General features: G+C 44.8%; 1 protein-coding gene across 1 annotated transcript in view; it reads right to left on the bottom strand.

Annotated features, from left to right (window-relative positions):
• LOC309566766 (ER degradation-enhancing alpha-mannosidase-like protein 2) overlaps positions 1 to 10,000 on the bottom strand; it is a 242,145-nt gene that overhangs the window by 32,810 nt on the left and 199,335 nt on the right. The gene's annotated exons all lie outside the window — the stretch shown is intronic.

The following is a 10,000-nucleotide window of genomic DNA, read 5'->3' as shown; positions in this document are numbered from 1 at the left end:
AGTAATCAGTGCTAAAAATATGCACTGTTACTATAATAATGACACTGGCAGGGAAGGGGTTAACTCAGGGGCAATCAAAGGTTTAAGTGTATGCCTAGGGAGTGTTTTCTAACTGTGGGGGGGGGGGGCTTTTGAAATCAACACAGAAACTTGTGATCCAAAATAGGAGGATCACAGGCGCTCTGTGCTGATTCCTGGGAGAACAACGGTCTGCTGTGTTTACAACAGCAGACCGCCGTTCTCTCTCCACGGGGAGCAATCGCGGCCGCCGGCCCAGTGAATCAGCTTCCCCGCTAGCTATAGGGGTGCGCGCTCCCGCTAATTGCCGTACAGGTACAGCGGTTCACGCAGCCGAGCCAGCCTGCCGCGGTGTATCTGCCCTGTCTGTGTCAATAGGCGTTAGCTCGGGAGCACACACAGGTGCCCAATGGCTTTCAATGGGGGACTCACTTAAAGCGGAGTTCCGGCCATGAAAATTTTTTTTCAATAAAAATACCCCCGGGACAGTCAGGGCTAGTGCATTCCACAATGGATAGCCTCTGTACTGTCCCGGGTCGCACTTACCTGCAAGAAGAAATACTTACCTTTAAAATTTCTTCTCCAGCGTTGCCATCTCTGATGTGGGCAGCTGAAGCCAGCGTGTCCTCTTCTACGTCCTCTTCCGTGTCCTCTTCTCCCAGAATGCGCCTGCATCGGCCCCGCTCGTCACTTCCGTGCAGCGCCGCATTCCTCCACAGCTTCTGGGCATGCCCAGAAGCTGTTTAGCAGGGAATGCGGCGCCGCACCGGAAGTGACGAGCGGGGCCGGTGCAGGCGCATTGATTCCTGGGAGCGATGACGTTCAGCTCCCAGGAATCAATGCAAAGAGGAAGTGACGGCGCGGGCCGCGGCCGCAGAGGGAGGAAGTGGAAGAAAGGTGAGTATATTTTACTACAATAACAAGGTAAGTAAAAAAAAAATAAATCGTAACTATCCATTTCTTTTTCAGGTGACGAAAAGCAAGCGGATGGCCCAAAATCGATTATGTCGATTTTGTGGCCGGAACTCCGCTTTAAGAGGTGGGGCCTGGAGCGCCAGCGGAGGACCTCAGAAAAGGAAGATCGGGCCTGCTGTGTGAAAAACCATTACACAGAGGAGGTAAGTATACTATATTTGTTATTTTCTTTAAAAAAAACAAAGGTTTAGGCTGGGTTCACACTAGTGCAGATTGGATGTGGGTTTCCCAGCATACAATTCGCATGACAGGAGAGTGTGCCGGGCTCTCAATGGAGCCGCTTCACGCGTCCCAATGGTAAAGTCATGGTTGGTATCGGGGGGGGGGGGGGGGGGGGGAATATCACAAGCTAATTTTCTAAAAAATGTAGTTTGAGGATATGGCGTGACATCCATACTGATACTGTATGTCACAGTAAATTTGTGATACATGAGGAGTTTGAGGGGGTGAGTTGGGGATTCGAGAGATAGATCTGGGTGTCGTTGGCATGGAGGTGGCATTGGAAGCCATGGGAGGTTATCAAGAGACCCAGGGAAGAGGTGTAGGGAGGGAATAGGAGGGGCCCAAGGATAGAGCGGAGGAGATGGTCTTGTGTGTGACGCGGAAAGTGCGCTGATATAGGTAGGAGGAGAACCAGGAAAGAGCAGAATCATGGAGGTCAAGGGAGTGGAGTTTGTTGAGGAGGAGTTGGGTGGTCAACTGTGTTAAAGGCAGCAGAAAGGTCCAAGAGTATGAGTATGGCCGTTTGTTTTAGCAGTTAGTAGGTCGTGTGTGAGTTTTAGTAGGTCAGTTTCAGTGGAATGTAGTGGACGGAAGCCGGACTGTAGGGGATCAAGAAGGTTGTTGTCAGTGAGATAGCAAATCATACGATTGTGGACAAGGCATTCAAGCAGCTTGGAGGCAAACGGGAGCAGGGAGATGGGTCTTATGCCCCGTACCCACGTACTGATTGTCGGCCGACCGTTCGGCCGTCTTTTGTCCAGTGCTGTTTTGTCGGCCAACAACAACCAACTGCAGAAGTGATGTCCTGTTCTGGTCTACTTTTCTTGTGTTTTTTCTTCACTGAGCATGCCCAGTCTTGATCATCACATTTTTGTCGGCTGAAATCTGTACTGACTGACGAACAATCGGCCGTTTTTTGTTGGCTAACAAAAATTTTAAAGCCTGCACGCCAGATTTTTTTCGGCCGAAAAGTCGCAGTCGGTTGTCGGAAGCATCATACTAACAAGCCGACAATCGGGCGATCGGATGTTGGCCAAACATTTACGGCCGACAATCGGTTCGTGTGTACGGGGCTTAAAGCTATTCAAACAGGTGGGGTCTATTGAGGGTTTTTTAAATATAGGTGTAACCAGTGCATGTTTGAGCGGGGAGGGGAAGGTGCCAGAGGGGTTGAAGATGTGGGTTAGAGACTTTAGGATAGGGCAGGAAGGTGGTCACAGTAATTGTTAGGTGACAGGTGGCGAGGTGGGCCGTGAAAAGGAGTCTGGCAACTTCCTTAGTGGTAACAGGGTAGAAGGAGGAATGTATTGAGTGTGGTGTTGGACCTGGTATGTTGGTTGGAGGAGAAAACTGGACATTGGGTATCTCATCACAAATTGTGTTGATCTTGTTTTTGAAATGATTGACAATCTCCGGGGCAGTAAGAAAGTTGGTGGGTGGAGGCAGTGCAGGGGAAGAAGTAAGGAATTAGTGGTAGAAAAGAGGTGACGAGGATTGGATGAGTAATGTAGTAGGTTTGTTTGGTAGCATGGAGGCAGTTCGTAGATGGGGAAGTTTTACGCTACACTTGCTCAAGAGCACAGCTCTGTCTTGAGACTTCTGCTGTTGTCTGTCTGCCAGGGTTGTAGCAGGCAAAGCCTGGTTCTGCGTGTAGAGAGGAGCAAGTGAGACCCTGGGAGGATGACAGCATGTTCTTGTAGACAGAAGTGGCCAGGTCTGGCCAGGACAGTGGTGGGTGAAATTTTGATAAAGGCCAGGGCACTGCTCTCTTTTGATGTCACTGACCAAGGGCATGCTGGGTTTATGTCACATGGGGGCGGTGCCACCCAGTGACATAACCAGGTGGCCCCACTCCTTAGTTATTTAAGAGCTGTTAAACGGTGGAGCTGGCAGACGTCGGGACTGGAGATTGTTTTTTTCTTTTGGATTGGCGGTGGCAGTGGGTGTCGTGTTTGACGATGGATCTACACCAGGGGACATTTTTTTAATAAAAGGACTTGTCAAAAATTTGTGTTGTGTTTTTATTTACTTGTTACACTTGTTTTGGTGAATAAGTAAGGTGAATGAGTATCGTATTGTGCTCCTTGAAACAACCACACCATCTTTTTCCTGAGCAGCCTGTATTTCTTCTGAGGTTACCTGTAGGTTATCCTTTGTATGCTGAACAATTCTTCTGCCAGTTGTGGCTGCAATCTTTATTGGTCTAATTGGCCATGGACGGTATCAAGAGATCCCTGAATTTTTCACTTCTTAATAAAAGATTAAACAATACTGACTGGCAAATTGAAGACTTTCGATATCTTGATATCCTTTTCCACCTTTATAAAGTTCCATTACCTTGTTACGCAGGTCTTTTCACAGTTTTTCTCCTGCTCCCTATGGCTCAGTATCTAGGCTGCTTAGTGCATCCACGTGAGTCCTAAAAAACTCATTCTATTTATACACAGACAGCTGTGGGAAATTAACCTTTCATTTTCATTTTAACCTGAGTGTGTCACCTTTTGTGTTTGTACCAAGGCCAAACATTCCAGGGTATGTAAAATATTGATAAGGGCAATTTGGGTGATTTCCGTTATCATTATGATAAAGTAGGAGCCAAACAACTCCAGTAAAACCTTGGAATGCGAGCATAATTTGTTCCGGAAACATGCTTGTAATCCAAAGCACTCTTATATCAAAGCAAATTTCCCCATAGGAAATAATGGAAACTCAAATGATTCGTTCCACAACCATTTATTCATAAGTCCTTCAGTTTATAGTCCATATAAAAAGATTATAGCAATGTGATTGTGTAACCATAAAATGTCCATCCACAAATGGCAGCCTCCACAAGGGGACTAGAAGCAAAATCCAGCAGCAGCTATAAAGTATAAAAGAGAAGCGAGGCGCCTCTAAGTGTAGCAATATGGTTACATTTAGTGAAGGTTCAACTTTTAGCAACTCATGTCTAATGAATAAAAAAGGCCTATCCAAGTATGCAGACATCTGGGTTAAAGCTGTCCACATAGACCATCCTCAGCACCGCCGGCTCTCACCACTGTCGGTCTGCAATCGTGACTGGAAAGACTACCCTTCAGTAGAGGGAACTGAAAGCGAGGCTTGAAACGCCCGTGGAACGCAGTGTTGAAGGGATGACATTGGTGGTGATGCAGAGTATGGTATATGTGGACAGCTTTACCCTGAATGCCTGCATACTTAAGGCCCGTACACACGTACCGATTGTCGGCCGTAAATATTCGGCCAACGTCCGATCGGCCGATTGTCGGCTTGTTAGTATGATGCTTCCGACAACCGACTGCGACTTTTCGGCCGAACAGAATCTGCTGTGCAGGCTTTAAAATTTTTGTAGGCCAACAAAGAACGGCCGATTGTTCCTCAGTCAGTACAGATTTCGGCCAACAAAAAGCAGATGAGCAAGACTGGGCATGCTCAGAGAAGAAAAAACACACGGAAAGTTAACCATCACATGACATCACTTCTGCAGTCGGTTGTTGTTGGCCGACAAAATTCGTGTGCGGTCTTTAGCACTTTTCAACCTACAAAACAGCACCAGACAAAAGACGGCCGATCGTTCGGCCGACATTCGGTACGTGTGTACGGGGCTTTAGATGCGTCTCTTTTAATCATCAACCATGTGAGTTGCTAAATGTTGTACCTTCATTAAATGGAACCATACTGCTACACTTAGAGGTGCCTCTCTTCTCTTTTATACCCAGTTGTGACATGTCGTTACTTGTATATCAAGACATCGCTTGTTTATCAGTCAAAATCTAATAAAAATTTTGCTTGTCTTGCAAAACACTTTTACTGTATGAGAATAAATGGTTTCATATGATCACTATCCTTAAATAAAAGTTTTTTTTTGGCATGGTCATATTTTCAATATCAGTGCCAACATTTCACAAATTCTGCCAGGGGATGCAAACGTTCGAACACAACTGTACATCAGGGCAGAAATCAGGCAGAAATCCAGCTTCTGGCATGTGTTGATCACAGGATGTGAAAATCTCTGAAACACATTGGCAAGTTCTAGAAAAGGTCCCTTTTCAAGGAGAGGGCACCTGTGGGGTTTAGGAGCCTATACAACATATGAATTCTTTTTAGGAGATCTACTACCTTGTTGTCTTGGTACTACTGGTGTGAGCCCATAGGCGAGCAGGTGACACGGGATCCTTACAATCTAAGGGCCAGCCAGTATTCTGCCAGGGACCCCCTCACGGGAGTTTGGACTTAGCTGCATGCTGACCCAAGGTCACGACCCCCATGTTCACCCTGCTCTAGAGGAGAGTTCCCAAAGACACAGTGCAGGCACAGATGGATGGAGATGGAAAAGGAGAGCCAGATAATGAGCCAAGGTCAGGGCGGGCAGCAGACAAACAATCAGGAGAACTAGCCGAGTCGGTACACAAGAGATCAGTCCAGAATCCTCCGGGGCCCAAGTGGTTAATAAAGCTGTATCTTTTAATGAAGGTGTGAACACTTGTGTGCATCCCTTCATCTTTGATGCCGGTATAGTCCCGCTTTTCTTTCTTTTTTTTTTGATCTACAATTTTGGGGAAGATGGCGGTATACTTTCTTCCAAAATTATTATTTTTTCACACAAATAGAGCTTTCTTTTGTTAGTTTATCACTACTGCGTTTATTTTTTGCTAATAAGCGAAAAAAGAACAAAAATCTTGAAAAAAAAAAACAAACAGTCTGCTTGTTATGAAATTTTGCAAACGGGTAATTTCTCTCCTTCACTGATGTGCGCTGATGAGGGTGCACTGAAGGGCACTGATGAGGAGGCACTGATTGGCAGCACTGGTAGGCACACATCGGAAACACTGGTGGGACGGTCCTGATTATCAGTGTAGATGTCCCTTTTAGAGATGCCGGTTATCTGGTCTTTTCTCCGATTCTCATGCTGTCAGCGTGAGGAAAGGAATGCCGATAACTGGCATTTGTTTACCTCTGATGAGCTGTGATTGGACACAGCTGATCACATGGCAAAGAGCCGCTGATTTGCCCTTTGCGATCACAGATCATGCCGTCCGCACCCAGCAGCAGACACAATCATGAGACTCCATCCTACCAGAACTAGGCGACTGCGCTGTAGCCGTCATTTAGCTAAAGCGCGGTTGACAGGTGGTTAAGCGTTTTTCCTTTACCTTCAGCCAGCAATCCTGCCAGCGACACACTTCCCTGTCCTAGAGGGACAATGCTCATTCACCATACTGTATCTATGGAGGAGCAGAACCTCAGTTAGCTGGGAACAACGCCAACTAATAACAAATAGGAGTTAGCGTTTTTCACTTTTCAAACCAATACAGTAAATATATTATTGAAAGCATTTTGGAAAAGAAACTAAAAAGTTCAATGTTAGGGTTCACATATCCTTTAATATTGTACATCTGGCTTTAGATGTTGATAATGCAGGTTGGCTTTAATAAGAACCCCAGTTAGTAGCAAAATCAACACTAGCATAATATACCCACAGACTACTGGCAGTGGTGTGCTCATCAGGCTTCAGCTATAATTGCCATTTCTAGTAATTCAATCTTGTGCTTTTTATCAGTGGCGACTGATGCTCCATCAGTCGGGGGGGAGGCGCAGACTGACCTGGCTGCGGACCCCCCATCACTCCAGCCTGCACCACATCTCCCTGCCCGCCCGCCCGCCAGTTTACTTACCTTGTTCCTCCGGACTGACAGGCGATGGCTTCCCTCTCAGGCCCCTTCATGTCCCTTCTCGGCGGCCGTCTCCTCCCCCCTTCTTGGCCAATAGCATGCCTTCTCCTTTCGACCAATCGGGAAACAGGTCTCAGGACCCATTTCCTGATTGGCCGGGAGGAAAATCAGTGTGTCAATACCGAATATTAATTTGCTATTTGTCATACAACTGGATTGGCTAGGGGCACAGTGCTCTGAGCCCAGAGTCCACCCTTTTTTGGAGCCGATTAGAGCCTCTGGCTCTAATCAGGTGCTTCATAAAAAAAAAAAAAAAAAAAAGAAAAACCCAATTGGAATCCATGCATCCGATGCCCTGCATGTAGATTAAGGGGCCGGATGCATGGATGGGGGGGCAGCGCCACTGCTTTCTATAGTGTCTTTGCAGTGGCATTTAACACATCTGTAGCATTGTGCAATCCTGTGTGAATAATCGCTTTTACTTTCTAGCTTACACTTTAGGGAGCCATTTGTTCCATCAATGAGCAATCCATTGCATGAATTATTATTAGCACAACTGAGCTACTACTAAAAATCATCTGTGTAGTTAAGGCCCATGGCAACCACACACCGCGGTGCCCAAGACAACTGCCTCTGAAGCCTGCAGCTTAGCCCAATCCAGGCAATAAACAGAGGCAGCACAATACTGCTTTAGATAAGTATACTATCAAAAATGTCTTTTTCTTAAAGGATAAGTTCACTTTTCAGAAAAAATAAATAAATGCTATTTTTTTTGCTGGTAAAAAATGTGCATTTATTATTTTTAATTTATTTTTGGAGCTTGTAAAGCACTGCACCAGCGATCAGCAGATCTCCTTCAGATCTGTCAGTGTTTGTGTGCCTATACATCCCATACGGGGGATACAATCTGACAGGAAGAATCAATGAACTACCATGGTGCTCCACAATGCTGTGGTAGTTCATTGAGGACTACAAGCCGACAGGCGCAAAGGCCCCGCACAGCCGCGTGGATTTTAAAAAGTCACAGTTAGTACAGGGAACTTCTCCCCATACTGCTGTCATATTGGGGGGGGGGGGGGGGAATTGGGCAGAGGCTGCAGCATTAGGAACATGTTATATGTTCCACACCAAAAAAAAAAGTGGCACATGCAAACAAAGGTGAACTTATCCTTTAACAATTATGTTTTATTTCTACCAAGTCTGGAGGCACTACACCTGCATGTATACATATTAGGCCTTATTTACTATATATATATATTATGTAAAGCCGTTTTTATTATGATAGAGTAGGGAACGGTTAGAACCAGTCAGGTTTTTTTTTTTTTTTCTTTTGCTGTCTGAACTGTTGGGGAGATTCTGCTTTTTTTTTTTTATCCCAGCAACACAACTGGAAAAGGAGATTCCTCCAAAGCAAAACGATATCCCCTTTAAACAATTGGCACTGGAAGATTTTCCTTTTGACAACTAAAAACAGTTTGAGTTTTTTTGATCACTTTGTTCTAGAGGTGCACTAAACGGAAACTTTGGTACCGAAAGTGAAACTGAAAATTTAAGATGCACTTGGACAAAACCGAAAATGATTATATATATATATATATATATATATATATATATATATATATATATATATATATATATATATATATATATATATATATATATATATATATAAATTGTATTATATTCGACTTTTTAATATAATGAATTAAAATGAATATGAAATTATTGTTGGACATTATCTGTACCTTTAGCACAAGAAAAATGCATCCCTTTAAATTCTATGTATGCCTTCACACTGGTCCATTACGCTTCCATTGTGGTGTTAAAAATCATCTTGCTTGCTGCATTTTGGGTCAGATGGAAAAAAAAAAAAAAACCCACCAAAAACACACCGTCCCGTTGAAATGCATTGAAAACGCAGCAAGAACGCATCAATAACACACCTGCATTAGGTTTTTGAGTCACATGACCTATGAAAAACACACCATAAGCACAGTAAAATAATGGTAAAATTGTGTGCGTTTTTGGCACCATTATGGGCACCTTAAATGCCGACAACACCATTTTCAACTGCCGAAATTTGGGTGCATCTCTACTTTATTCACTTTCTGTACTAAAGACAGCGGCCACAAGGACAACTATAGAGGGTGACTCTTTCCACCGTAGACACAGACAGCTATAAATACCTGAACTGGGATCCAACCTTTCAACAAAGCATATACATCTACTCTGTATGCACTAGATGCCTTTACAAACCCAGACAGCACGTTGTAAAAAGAGGAGTGTCATATTCACTGTGCTGTACATAGCCTGAGACTCCAGCAGTGATGTGGGAGGGACCCTGTATGTCTCACCCACTACAGGCTGTCTACAGAAAACTATAGCATGGGGAGGAGACAAGACCAGTCACCCTGCAAATAGGAATAGAGCAGCAGTGACCGGTCTATATAACAGGAAGCTCCTGCACAGAGGTAAAGTTTCACGCTGGATTACTGCACAGATCTGGAAGAAACACACAAAGCACACCCAAACCAAGTAAGAGTACACATGCCTCCTGTATTTAAAACAATAATTGCTGATCCAAGAGTGCAACTTTAAAGCCGCCATCTGGTAAACTAAAAAAAAAAAACGTTTACCCTTGCAGTGGGGCTACTACTGCACTGCAAAGGTTAACTGTCGATTTAGTCTAGAGGACAGTTAGCCGTCATTCACATTGAACGCGGCTTTGAAATCATGTAACTTCATCTGAAATCGCACAAATTTCAAAGCCACATTTCAGTGTGACTTCGGGTTCGACTTGAAAGACATCTGTGTGGCTTCATGCACAGATTTCTATTGAAGTTGCACCCTGAAATCGGCAAAAGTAGTGCAGGGACTACTTCTGCAAATCAGTGCGGCGGTGGCGTCGTGCCAACTGGAACGGTGCCATGGCCGGCAATAGGCTGGGACTTGTCATGCGATTTGACGTGTCAAATAGCTCTAATTTGAACAAGGGCTAAGAGCACTGCTTCTCCAGCAAACAGCACTCCTGTCTGCTTTGGCAGTGGACAGTCCCTTGGCATCCTCATGTCCAATACAAGGCTATGATCACGTCAGAGAACCTAACCACATGAAAG

This window comes from Pelophylax lessonae, assembly GCF_965119305.1.
Source record: "Pelophylax lessonae genome assembly, chromosome: 11".
Classification (NCBI taxonomy): domain Eukaryota; kingdom Metazoa; phylum Chordata; class Amphibia; order Anura; family Ranidae; genus Pelophylax; species Pelophylax lessonae.
Note: the sequence above shows the minus strand (reverse complement) of the source record. Positions and strands in the feature narration are given on the sequence as shown.